This window comes from Triticum aestivum, chromosome 6A (assembly GCF_018294505.1).
Source record: "Triticum aestivum cultivar Chinese Spring chromosome 6A, IWGSC CS RefSeq v2.1, whole genome shotgun sequence".
Classification (NCBI taxonomy): Eukaryota; Viridiplantae; Streptophyta; class Magnoliopsida; order Poales; family Poaceae; genus Triticum; species Triticum aestivum.
Genome location: NC_057809.1, coordinates 236,895,345 through 236,909,747, shown reverse-complemented (window position 1 = coordinate 236,909,747; position 14,403 = coordinate 236,895,345).

The following is a 14,403-nucleotide window of genomic DNA, read 5'->3' as shown; positions in this document are numbered from 1 at the left end:
TGCATCATATTATTGCATATGATGGTGTATTGATTGCCGACACCGTTCCTTCTCGATAGTTCCTGCTCCCAAGACCGATCCAGAGTACCTGTCTGAGGAGCAGTGCCCCCTGTTGATCTACCAGGCAAGCAAACCACCTTGTTCATTTCGATACAATCCTACCCTCTCGCTCCTGCTCTCTTTTATTGCATTAGGACGACAATGATTCAACTGCTACTTTATGATGCGGTAGTTGAACCCATTCCTCTACATGACCTATCATTGCCACAATAAATAGTTAAAACCCACTAGCATGTGTAGGAGTTGATTAAGCCATGTTGTGTTCCTACCATGCCATGCCTGCTATTGCTTAGAGTTGTGTCAGGTCTGATTCATAAGGAATGAATTGGAGTGGTATGATATGTTCTGGTGCTGAGAGTTAAGCATGTGAACACGATTTGGTAAAGGTAGCGGTGAGAGGCCATGTAGGAGTACATGGTGGGTTGTTTCACTGGAACCGTCCTTAAGCACTGAGTTCCGTGTATGTTGTCCAATGACTAGCTACTACCACACATTGGAATGCTTAAGTGCCCCTCTCGACTTATTAACCAACTTGATCTCTGTCCAGGAGTTGCAAATAGTTTCTGGTGTTTGTAGGTAGTGTTAGTAGTCTACCAAGTGGCACCCGGCCAGGTGGGCTTGGGACAGACTAGGCACAGTGGCACGGTGTACCAAGTGGCACCCGGATGGTGGGCTTGGGAACCCTGCTCACATCGTTTGGGGCCGTGAGCGACACCCCGGCCGGATCTCCTTGCGGATGGAACCCGAATAGGCGATAAACCTGGATGAGAGACTTGTGTGGTTAGTCAGGTCGTGGCCGACACCCTCGCCAGGCTTCCGCTTGAAGGTTGCCGAGGTACATGACGTGTACATGGCGGATAAGTGGTGAGAGCGTGTGTGAAGAAGTACACCCCTGCAGGGTTATCATGATCTATTCGAATAGCCGTGTCCTCGGTTATGGACTTCTTGGATGCTTACGTGGTACATAGACAACTTGAAGTGGATACTCTAAAATGCTCAAGACAAGTGTGAGTGCTATGGATGGCCTTCTCGTAGAGAGACGGGGATGAATCCATAGTAGTGTATTGATGTGGTGATTAGTGGACTCGTGTGCGCTGCCTCACCTCAAAGAAGTTTCTCGTAGTCGTAGAACAGGATAGCCACTGAGTCAAAGCTGGCTTGCTGTAACTAACCCCACTTTGCCTTCTTGATACTAATGCATGTATGATAGGATCTTATGTAAGTCTTGCTGAGTACCTTTGTACTCACGTTTGCTTTATTTATGTTTTGTAGGTGAGACATCTGTCTCACTAGTAGTACCGCTTGGACTTCGACGAGTAGCTTGTTACCTCAGCTACGATCTTGTACCCTTGGGAGGGACTTGTAGATAGTCAGGCTTCTCAGCCTTTTCCTTTTGTAGTTGTCTGTAGTCAGACATGTAATGCTTCCGTTGCTTGTATGCTCTGAATGATGGGTCATGTGACCCCTCTTTGTATTTAATGCTATGTGGCTCTTCTGGGCCTTTATCTATATGAGTTTGCGTTATGTTATGATGCCATGTTGTACATCACATACTTGCATGTTATGCGTACGTGTAACGTGTATTGCTATGTGTGGGATCCGACAACCTAGTTGTCTATCCTTGGTAGCCTCTCTTATGGGGAAATGTAGTCTAGTGCTTCCACCGAGCCATGGTAGTCCGCTACAGCCCGGTTTACCGGAGTCCTGCTAGCCCAACACTACTGCTATGGAACACTTAGACTGGCCGACATGTGATTCACTTCGTTCCTGTGTCTGTCCCTTCGGGGAAATGTCACGCGGTGACATCCGGAGTCCTGCCTAGCCTGCTACAGCCCGGGTTCCCGGAGTCCTGTTAGCCCAGTTGCTACAGCCCGGATTCACACGCTGCTGACCGACATGCTCGATGTTGTTTCATGTATGCCTGTCCCCGTAAGTTAGTGCCACTTTGGGTTCATGACTAGTCATGTCGGCCCGGGTTCTCTGTCATATGGATGCTAGCGATACTATCATATACGTGAGCCAAAAGGCGCAAACGGTCCCGGGCCATGGTAAGGCGACACCCGTGGGAATACCGTGCGTGAGGCCGCAAAGTGATATGAGGTGTTACATGCTAGATCGGTGTGACTTAGAATCGGGGTCCCGACAGCTTTGGTATCAGAGCCTGACTGCCTATAGGATTTCCAAGCCAACCTAGTCGAAGTTGAGTCTAGAAACTCTTTAGTTATATAGGGGAATTGATTGTGGAAGGGAACGTAAGGCTCTTTTTACTCCTTATACCTCATGCCTTCTGATCTGAGTCATCCTATCTTTCCTACGGGGTTAAGGAACTAGGCTTTCTCTTCCGTCTATCAGGATCACGTGTTACTACTCCGTAGTCTCTTAGGATTGGTTGATCTGAGTCATATCCCAGTTCGAGTACCTCCGGTGTAGTCTGTTTAGTAATATCTTAGAACCTTGAGTGATGATGTTGAGCTTGGTGCTACCCCATCTTTTGCAGAATGTCTCATTTTGAGCATTTTACTGCCGTTATGCTGCCGGAATTGTCCTAGGAGTTCGAGAGATAGTATTTTCCTTGTACTATATTCTACATCCTTATGATGATGTTGAATCCATCCTTGTTTCCTTGGTTGGTTCTTCAGGATGTCGTCGGTTAACCGAAGTTCTGTTGCTCGTAGTCGGAACCACGGAGATGGTAGGGATGAGGATCCTCCTGATCAGTCTTCGTTGGCAGAGTTCATGTTAGAGATGGAGAGGAACAAGCGTGAGTCTAATCGCTTGTTAGCACATATTGAGGAGAACACCGCACCCCAGTGCAAAGAGTCAGCGACCATCTATGATTTCATTGGTCTGAAACCACCTACCTTCCATCATTCCATTAAACCACTCGATGCAGATGACTGGCTTCATAGTATCACTCACAAGCTGCGTTCTGCGAACGTAGCTGAAAGTGACAAGGTCACCTATGCTTCTTATCATCTGGAAGGTCCTGCTAGTCTTTGGTGACAGAACTATGAGGCTATGCTTCCAGCTGGCCAGATACCCACCTGGAGAGATTTCGCTGAGGCTTTTCGCGAGCATCACATTCCTCAGGCTCTCATTGACCGCAAGAGAGAAGAGTTCTGTAGTTTCACCCAGATAAGATGGCTGTTGATGCTTACAGTAGAGAGTTTGAGAACCTCTGCCCGCTATGCTACAGAAGAGGTGTCCACAGACGCCAAGAAGCAGGCTAGGTTCCGGAAGGGTCTCAACCCCAAGTTGCGTCGTGATCTCCACTTGCATCATTGCAATACATTCCAGGCTCTTGTGAACAAGGCCATTAATGCAGAGACAACTCAACTCACTTACGAGGAGTCTCGTAAGCACACCCGTGATTTGGGTTCTTCCTCCGGTTCTAGTTCTCAGAAGCGCCGGATTTGGGTTCCGAACTCCGCTCTTCCACCCGGTTATTCACCGAGGCCCTCTTATGTGGCACCTCACCCAGTTCAGTTACATGCTCCACCCAGGCCTACTGGTAGACCGCTTGTCAATGCGGGTCCACGTCCTACTTCAGGGACTTGCTTCACATGCGGAGAGCCAGGACACTATGCACGTGACTGCTCTCAAACCAACTATGCTCCACCCCAGCCTGAGAAGTCTGTTGGCCATGGTAAGCCATCACGCAAGATGATCAGTGTCAAGTCAGCTTCCACTGAACGTGGACATGTGCATCACGTCTCAGCTAAAGACGCTCATGATGATCCGGATGTCGTTCTTGGTACACTCCTTGTCAATTGCCATCCAGCATCGGTTCTGTTCGACACTGGAGCATCTCATTCCTTCATTTCTGAAAGCTATGCTAACTTGCACAACATTTCATTTTGTGATATGCCCTCTCCACTAGTCATTCAAACTCCTGGATCCAAATGGCAAACTTCTAGTGTAAGCCATGGTAATGAAATCCTTGTTGACAGACTTGTATTCCTTGCATCACTTATAGCCCTCAAGTCTACAGATATTAACATCATCTTGGGTATGGACTGGATGAAAGCTCATTATGCCAAGATTGATTGTTACACCAGGTCCGTTCAGCTTACACACCCATCTGGCAAGATAGTCACTGTCTCCACCAGAGTTGCAAAGCGTCAACTCTATTCTCTTAATGCCAGCCCTCTTCCAGACCTTGAAGATATCCCGGTAGTCCGTGACTTTCCGGATGTCTTTCCAGAGGAACTGCCAGGTATTCCACCTGACAGAGATGTAGAGTTTGTCATAGATCTTATCCCAGGAACCGCTCCAATTTCTAGGAGACCTTACAAGATGGCACCCTTAGAACTAGCTGAGCTTAAGAAACAACTCGATGAATCCTTGCAAAAGGGTTTCATCCGTCCTAGTTCTTCTCCCTGGGCTTGCCCCGTCCTCTTCGTCAAGAAGAAGGATGGTACGGACCGAATGGTTGTAGATTATCGTCCCGTTAATTTGGTCACGATAAAGAACAAGTATCCGCTCCCCAGGATCAACGATCTGTATGATCAGCTCGCTGGATCCTCAGTCTTTTCAAAGATGGATTTGAGGTTAGGCTACCACCAAATCAAGATCAGAAATGGGGACATTCCTAAGACGGCTTTTGTCACTCGTTATGGCCAGTACGAGTACACCGTCATGTCCTTTGGTCTAACCAATGCTCCAGCTACATTCTCCCGCTTGATGAACTCGATCTTCATGGAGTACTTAGATAAGTCGTCGTGGTTTACCTCGATGATATTCTTATTTACTCGAAGATGAGGAAGAGCATGCCGAACATCTTAGACTTGTGTTAGAAAAACTCAGAGAGCACCGCCTTTATGCCAAGTTCTCCAAGTGCGAATTTTGGTTGCCAGAAGTGACCTATCTCGGCCACGTGATCTTGGTAAGGGCATTGCTGTCAATCCGAGAGAGTTCAGGCCATTCTTGATTGGACTCCGCCTGAAACAGTTAAGCAGTTAGGAGTTTCCTTGGTCTAGCCAGTTATTGTCGCCGCTTCGTTGAGAACTTCTCCAAAGTGGCCAAACCTCTCACGGAACTTCTCAAGAAAGATAAAAAGTTTGAGTGGTCCCCACAGTGTGAGCACAGTTTTCAGGAACTGAAAAGACGCCTGACTTCTGCTCCCATACTTGTGCCACCGGATTTCACTAAGGACTTTGTTATCTATTGTGATGCCTCACGACAGGGACTAGGTTGCATTCTTATGCAAGATCGCCATGTGATTGCCTATGCATCTCGACAGTTGCATCCACATGAGGAGAATTATCCTACACATGATCTAGAGCTTGCAGCCGTAGTCTATGCACTTAAGACATGGCGACATTACCTTCTTGGTAAACGTTGCGAGATTTACACCGACCACCAGAGTCTCAAGTATATCTTCACCCAACCAGATTTGAACCTTAGGCAAAGACGTTGGTTGGAGTTGATCTTAGATTACGACTTAGGGATTACCTACACCCCAGGCAAGGGCAATGTCATGGCTGATGCGCTAAGTCGTAAGTCCTATTGCAACAATCTCATGTTGCAACAGGGCCAACCACTTCTCCATGAGGAGTTATGTAAGCTCAATCTTCACATTGCTCCTCATGGATTCCTTTCTACCTTGGTGGCGAAACCTACTCTTGAGGATCAGCTCATTTCTGACCAGAAGTTCGATAGGGGTGTTATCCGCATCAAGAGAAACATTAAGAAGGGAGTTGGTGGATGTTTCTCTATAGATGATCGAGGTGTTGTTTTCTTTGAAAATCGCTTGGTGGTTCCCAAGAATCAACATCTTCGACAATTAATCCTTAAGGAGGCCCATGAATCTCCTCTCACGATTCATCCTGGTAGTACTAAGATGTATCAGGACCTACGCTAGAGGTTCTGGTGGACTAGGATGAAGAGAGAAATCGCTCAGTTTATTGCTAACTGTGACATTTGTCGTCGCATGAAGGCAGAGCATCAGAGACCTGCTGGCACCCTTCAGCCTTTAGCTATTCCTGAATGGAAATGGGATAAAGTTGGTATGGACTTCATCACCGGCTTTCCCAGGACCAAGAAAGGGAATAATGCTATCTTCGTAGTCATTGATCGTCTTTCCAAAGTGGCTCACTTCCTACCTATTCGAGAGAGTATCACTGCTAGTCAGCTCGCCGACTTATATATTTCTCGAATAGTGTCACTTCATGGTGTTCCACTAGAGATCAATTCAGACCGTGGTAGTCTTTTCACTTCTCATTTCTGGGAGAGTTTCCAAACTGCCATGGGCACCCATCTTTCTTTCAGTACCGCTTTCCACCCTCAGTCAAGTGGTCAGGTGGAAAGGGTCAACCAAATTCTCGAAGACATGCTTAGAGCTTGTGTTATCTCATTCGGTATGGATTGGGAGAAGTGTCTTCCCTTCGCCGAGTTTGCTTATAACAACAGCTACCAATCCAGCCTCAAGAAAGCTCCTTTTGAGGTTCTGTATGGACGAAGATGTCGAACACCTTTGAACTGGTCAGAAACCGGTGAAAGACAATTCTTTGGACCGGATATGATTCAGGAGGCAGAAGAGCAAGTTCGCATCATTCGTGAGAATTTGAAAACAGCCCAATATCGTCAAAAGAGCCAGTATGACCGTTGTCATAAGGAAGTGGCTTATGAAGTTGGCGACAAGGCTTACCTTCGGGTTACTCCTTTGAAGGGTACCCATCGTTTCGGTATCAAGGGCAAGTTGGCTCCTCGTTACATTGGTCCTTTTCGCATTCTCGCTAAACGAGGAGAGGTTGCCTACCAGTTGGAACTACCCCCACATCTTTCTTGAGTTCATGATGTCTTCCACGTCTCTCAACTCAGGCGTTGCTTCTCGGATCCCATCCGCGGAGTGGACCATGAAACGCTTGATCTCCAAGATAACCTCACATATCGAGAGTACCCTGTTCGCATTCTTGATCAAGCAGAGCGTGTCACTCAACGTCATAACATCAAGTTTCTCAAGGTTCAGTGGTCTCATCATTCCGAGAGAGAAGCTACTTGGGAGCGTGAAGATCATGTTCAACTTGAGTACCCCACTTTCTTTCCGCCGACTCCTGAGTCTCGGGACGATATTTTTTCGAGTGGGGGCGAGTTGTCACATCCCTAGTTCTGGTATGACCTAGGCTAGCCTTCTGTTTGCATCATGTTTAAATTTCATTGAAATTTGAAATGGGGATTTGTGAAACCCTCAGAATCATTCTGGAAATGACCCAAATAAAAAAAATTGCTCCAAAAAGGTCCAAGAAAATGCTCATGTTGATCTCTGAAAATCTTGGACAGAGATAAAAATCAAACCAACATTTTCAGGAGATCATAAGTATTTATTTTGGGCATTTGGAATTAATGCAGTAATTATTTGCTTTGGATATATATTGTTATATATATAATATTGTCCAAAAATTATGCCAGTAGTTGAGGAGCTCTGGAATAATACCACTAGCCCCTGCAAAAATTGGCATAAGAAAATAAAATGGTTTAGTAGTTTTATTAAACTAAACAAATGTCAGAAAAAATAGAAAACAAAACAAAAAGGAAAACGCTTACCTGGACCTTACCTGCGGCCTAGCATTGTGCGGACCAGCAGGCCGGCCCAGCCAACTGGCCGCGCCAGTCATCCCCTAGCTCACGCCAGGAGGACGAGCGCGTGGCTAGCGCACGCGAGCACGCGCCCCGGCCACCTCCTCCCTGCCTGCTTCATCCCAAATGCGTCTAGGCGACGCCACGCACTCCCCTCGACCCTCTCCCACTCTCCCCCATGCTCATCCCCTCCCTTGGACCTCTCTCTCACCCCCTCCCGAACGGCTTCATCGCCGCCACTCGCCGTTGTCATGCTCACCGCCTCCCCCTCGCCCTCTCCTCGTGTCTGCAAGCTCCGCCACATCGCCGGCCATCTCTCCGTCAAGCCACACGCCTCGGGAGCCCCTGCAATGCCACCACCGCCGTCGTCTTCAACCTCCAGCGCCCGAGATCGCCTGCAACGCCACGTCGTCGTCCGGCCTCCCCCGAGCTCGCTGACGCCTCCAAACGACGCGGGGTAAGCCTCTCTTCGTTTCGCCCCTAACCCCGTCACCCCGCACGTCCTCTAGCGCTAGCGCCGCCATGCCCGAAGCTCGCCGCCGCACAGCCATGTCGCCGCCATGGCCACTGTCACATAGAACTACAACTGAGCGCATAGCCGTGCTCAGCGCAATGCCATGAGGCCGTAGACGCCTTCTGCAGCACCTGCCGTGCCCCGTATCCCGTTCCCGCTCAAAGCCGTGCTCCGGCCGCCGCGCCGAGCTCCGACCATCCCCATCTCTCCCACTTGCCCCGGAAGACGCGGACGAGCCCTGGCTCCTCGCCCGTGGCCTCCGACGCCCAATTGGTTGCCGGAAGGCGGATCCCGAGCCCTCCGCCGTGTTCTGCCTCGCCGGCGGCTTAACGCCGGCGGGATTGACCGGGTCCAACCCCCCTATTGACCCAGCTTTGACCCTTGTTGGTCAATGACATGTGGGGCCCGGCCCTGCTAATTTTTATTTTAGTATTAGTTTAATAGCTAACTAACCCTGTTAACTAACTATGACACTGACGTGTGGACCCCACACATCAGGTTTCACCTGGTCAGCCACGTTTGACTCGCTGACGTCATGCCACTGTCATCCTGACGCAATATTTGATTTTCTGGTTTAAAAATAAATCAGGAAATCCCAGAAAATGTTATAAACTTCAAAAATTCATAGAAATTCAACCGTAGCTCAGATTGAAATAATTTATATATGAAAAATTATCAGAAAAATGCAATCTATCCATTTGTACCATTTTCATGCATGACAAACCAACCTATACATGCTGTATATATGAAAACACATAAATGGCATTTATAAGAGCTTATTTTGGAGATGCATTTGAATGTTGGTTCAAATTGTCAGCGTTCTGGGAACGGGGGTCCCCAGACTTGCCTGCCTGCGGCCTGCAGCGTGGCTCAAAGGGGGGCCCAACGCAGCCCATCTTCACCAACACAAACCCAAGACCCTCGCGAGGGGCCAAGCCTCGCGGGGCGGACGACACGAAGCTTCCTCAGGCGCGGCCTCGTCAGGCTGGCTCACGAGGAGGCGGAGAGATCAAGGCGGGGTACCTCACGAGGTGCCCGTGACGCAAGCCATGACGACCGGGGGCGCCAGGCGGGTGCCAGCCCGCGCAGTGTCCTCCCTTCCTCTTTGGTGCAAAGGGGGCAAGCCCAGCCGCGGAGTACCGAGGCATCAGGCAGAGGTTGCCATTTCGGTGCAACGAGACCAAGACAAGGAGGACTACGAGACGTAGGTCACCGTGGAGCCCAAGACGGCATCATCACTAGAGCTTTGCGCAGACAAAGACTACTTTTGTCAGGATAGCTGATACTAGTTGTGCCCCTTCAAATTAGCCCGACATTGTTGGCTCCCTTCCCGCTCAATATTTGGGAAGAGGACCAGGGCCTCTATAAATAGGACCAGCCACCCACAGAGCCAAGAGAGCTGGCCAGGGGGTTGGAAGGATAGAGAAGATCAGAAAGAGAGGGAGAGAAAGGTGACCGAGCTCCTCCTAGCAGTTCATCGCCCCAGCCAAGAACAGACCCTCGCGAGGCTGTTCTTCCTTGTATTGTTCATCATCATCAGCCCAAGAGGCAATCCACGACACCACACACTGGAGTAGGGTATTACACAACAACGGTGGCCCGAACCAGTATAAACCCTGTGTCTCTTGTGTTGTTCTTTCCATAGTTCAGCTACTAGCAAGGCGGAGGGGTGCAGGTAGGTAGGAGGCGAAATCTCCGCGCGCAACCCAGTGTTTGAACCTCAAGGGTCTGCCGGAACCCGAAATCCGACATTTGGCGCGCCAGGTAGGGGTGCGCCAGAATTCGTCTTCCACCACCCCGTTCTCCTCCGACCATCGCGTCCATGTCTGACGCTCGTCGGGCCCGCGCTGAGCGCCGGGCCGCTCTCGCTTCCCGCGTCGCCCAGACGGCTCCTGTCGACGGGCGTCCTCGCCGTTCCCCATCACCTGCCGTCAACGCCGCCACCGGCCCGGCGGGGGACGAGCAGCAAGCGTCGTCTCAGCATCCCTCCGTGCGGCAAGATGGCCGTACCGCTACTCCCTCGCTCACCCCAGCTGGTTCTTCGCCCCGCGCGCTCCGCGCACCCATGGAGGCTCGAGCTGCGCTCATCGCGGCAAACAAGTTCCCGCGCTACCGTCCCGTCGATGATGTCTACGAAGAATGCCTCGACCGCGTCGCCGAGCTCGTGCGCACCGCAGGGGGCTCTCCTGAGCCGCCCGTTCCGCTGCACTGCACCCCGCCCCATGCGGGCGATGAAGCTCCGGCGACGCCCCGGCCGCCTCCTCCTCAAGAAGGCGCCATGGCTCCAAGGCGCGTGGCCCCTGGGCGGAACCCACTCCGTCAGGTGCCAGCGCGGCAAGAGCAGAGCTGCCAAGAGGTCCCTCGCCCGCAAGAAGCTGCCCGGGTGCTCCCTGCTCCAGCATGTCGCGACCATGCTCCTGCTCCCGCACGTCAAGACCCCACGCTGCTCCTAGCTGCAGCGCGTGGGGACATGCAAGACCAAGCTCTCCGTCACCCAAGGCCTCCCGTGGCCACAGCTGGCTGCCGTGCCTTCACCACCGAGCTACGCAGCGTCGCGTGGCCCGGCAAGTTCAAGCCAGGACTGCCTCCTCGTTACGACGACACGGCCGACCCTGCGGAGTTCCTCCAGCTCTATGAGCTGGGCATCGAACTGCCAACGGAGACGAGAAGGTCATGTCGAACTGGTTTCCCATGGCGCTCAAGGACAGGGCCCGCACCTGGCTCCTGAACCTGGCTCCAGGCACGATCTCCTCCTAGGACGAGATGCGCACCCGCTTCATCGCCAACTTCCAAGGTACTCGCGACCGGCCACCCGCCATGAGCGACATGCGCCGCCTCAAGCAACAACCCGGGGAGACCCTGCAAAAGTACATCCAGCGCTTCAACAACGCACGCCTCAAGATTCCCAAGGTGACTGAGGAGGCCATCATCTCAGCCTTCTCCGACAGCGTGCGCGATGTCAAGATGAAGGAGGAGCTGGCGATGCATGAAGACATGTGCACTTCCTTGGAGCTGTTCAACTTGGCAACCAAGTGCGCCAGGGCTGAGGAAGGGCGTCTCTCCCTCCTCGAGCTACCTGCCGCAGACCCAGAAGAGAAGAAGCCCAAGGCCAAGGATGTGAAGCGCAAGGGGGCTACCGTGCTCGCGGCAGAACCAGACACCAAGCGGGGCAGAGATCAGCCCGAACCTTCCAAGGGCAGCCGGTACTGTGTGTACCACGACCTCCACACCCACAACACCAACGAGTGCCAAGATCTCCGATCCGTGCGAGAAGGAAGGATCGGCTATCGCCCTGACCGCAGTGACCGGGGCTACGGCCGAGGAGGAGGAAGGAACGCAGGACGCTGGGAAGATCGAGGAAGGAACGCAGGGTGGCACGATCAACCTCGCGAGGATCGCTGACAGGACCCGCCTCGCGAGGGAGGCTGGAGAGATCAGCCTCGCGAGGGAGACTGGAGGGATCAGCCTCGCGAGGATCGCCCGCAAGGCAACGCAGGCCTCCCACCGCTCTCGCCGCAGCCAAGGAGAAACGAGGGCCGCCACTAGGACGAGGGGGCTGGGGGCTTCCAGGAGCCACGCGTGATCGCCTGCATCTTGGGCGGGGCACAAGCCCCAGCCTCTCAGCGCATCTTCAAGCAGATTGCCCGCAAGGCAATGCAGGCCTCCCACCGCTGCCGCTGCAGCCAAGGAGAAACGAGGACCGCCACCAGGACGAAGGGGCTGGGGGCTTCCAGGAGCCGCGCACGATCCCCTGCATCCTGGGCGGGGCACAAGCCCCAGCCTCTCAGCGCATCTTCAAGAAGTTCGCCCGCGAAGTGAACGCAGTCCTCCCCAGGCTCGAAGCCATGCGCCCTCTCAGGTGGTCGGCATGCGCTATCACGTTCAGCTCAGCAGATCAGCTCAAGTGTGCGGCTACAGCCGGAGACCTCCCAATGCTTTGTTCCCCAATCATCAGCAACATGGTGGTCACCAGGACCCTCATTGATGGCGGGGCAGGGCTCAACGTCCTGTCCGTGGAAACATTCAACAATCTCCAAGTGCCCTACAGCCAGCTTCAGCCAACCAAGCCCTTCTCCGGAATCACCGACGGCTCCACGGTCCCGATTGGGTAGGCCCACCTCCCTGTCACCTTCGGGGCACGCAACAACTACCGCACCGAGCTCATCGACTTCGACGTCGCTCACATTCTCCTGCCGTACGACGCCATCCTTGGGTACCCAGCGCTGGCCAAGTTCATGGTCGTAACTCACCACGGCTACAACGTCCTCAAGATGCCAGGAAGTGGCAGAGTCATCACGGTGCCCTGTGAAGAGAAGGACGCGGTATGTTCCCTGGAACGAGCCTTTCAGGCCGCGTCACTGGAAGACCCGAATCGCGGAAGCAGGAGGCTTCCCGAGACCGCCCCCAAGAAGAAGAAGACATTGTCTGGCCCGGCCCCTCAGGAGGCAGGCCCCTCTGGGCCGTGCCTGCCCAGGGGGAACCTCCTTCCATCGCATAGGGAAGCGCGCCCGGTGCCCTCCTCAGGCAGGGCTCGGGGGCTCTCCCCGGGAGGGCCACCAACCTGGCTAGGGTCACGAGGGAGGCGCTTGGGCACCACATGGAGGTGTGTTTCGAAGCATGTTTCCCTCAAGAAGGAGTAAAGCAAGGAGAGCCAAACCCTCAGGAGTTCGTCAGCAAGGCCATTCAGGAGCTACAGGAGTCAAGAGTCATGAAAGGCGGCCGCCGCCTACCAGCTGTGGCACCCCATCTAGGCGAGGATGGTGGGCTGCGCGTCTGCATCGACATACCAGGGCTCAATCGAATCGCCTCTCTGGAGCGCCTCTGGCCCTCGCGGGTGGGGCGCTGCGAAGGTCCACCCCACAGCTACGTTCGCATGCCTTACGGCTTGCCGAACGCGGCTACCACATACCAGCGCCTCATGAGGGGCATCATGGAGGCTCAAGAGGCGAGGCGTTCCGTAGCCCTGGCGGAGATGGAGATGGTCCGCGAGGAGCCACCAGCGCCTCCGGAGCCTCCCGAGGCCCCTGGGCCTGGGGGCTCGTGAGGATCAGCTTCCGCAGCCCACCGAGTCTGCTACGCCAACGCTCCTTCGTCCTCAACATCATCAGGTGACATCTTTCAAGTTTCATTTCCTGCTGGGAGTGCCCCCCCCCAGGGCTGCATTATTCCCAAGCCGCGTGGGTCCGTCCCTGCGGCATGTATCCCTTTTATTTTATGTTGTTAGCTTACCTTGTTGGGGGCGCCCCTTGGGCTGCATCATCCCCAAGTCGCTCGGGCCTGACCCAGTGATGTCCGCCTTCCCAGCATCTATTTGAATGAATCCACTCCTTCGCGGCTAATGTGTTTGACCTAGTTGCCCGCTCAACATCCGCCCCAGAACTCTCGAGGTAAGAGACCTCGTGCTCAGGCAGGTTCTCTCCAGGGAGGGACTGCACAAGCTCTCTCCCATGTGGGAGGGCCCGTTCAAGGTTGTTCATGTTTCCAGGCCCGGCTCCGCGCGCTTGGAGACTCAGGAGGGGGTGCCGGTCCAGAACGCACGGAACATCCAGCACCTCCGGAGGTTCTACCCCTAAAAAGGCCCAGAGCCTGTGAAGAAGGCGAATGCCTATGAAGATTATCCTTTTTGGAAAAGGCCCAGAGCCTGTGAAGAAGGCGAATGCCTGTGAAGCTGTCGCGTTTTGGAGAAGGCCCAGAGCATGTGAAGAAGGCGAATGCCTGTGAAGCTGTCGCGTTTTGGAAAAGGCCCAGAGCCTGTGAAGAAGGCGAATGCCTGTGAAGCTGTCGCGTTTTGGAAAAGGCCCAGAGCCTATGAAGAAGGCGAATGCCTGTGAAGCTGTCGCGTTTTGGAAAAGGCCCAGAGCCTATGAAGAGGGCAAATGCCCGTGAAGCCTGCTTCCCCCAAGAAAGGCCCGGAGCCTGTGAAGAAGGCCTAGTGCCTGTGAAGCTCGCCGCCCCGTGACACTCTCACGTAATAATGAGCGGGGCTTTACACGCCCCGGAGTCTCAGGGGTGCCGGCCTCAGGCCCTGGGGCTCCCTCCCACGCCCAGTGGCAGCACTTAGCTCCGCGCTGGTGAGAAGATGTCCAAGACTAGACTAGGTGCCGGACGCGGCCCTTTGTTTGCTTTCATCGCTTTTCCCTTTGGTTGCCGCTTTCCCCCGTTGGATTCAAGTTGGATTCGAATATGAGATTTGCGTGTGTTCGGGGAAGGGGTGCTTAGTCTCGTTCAAGCAATTTCTCGCGCTTTGGTTA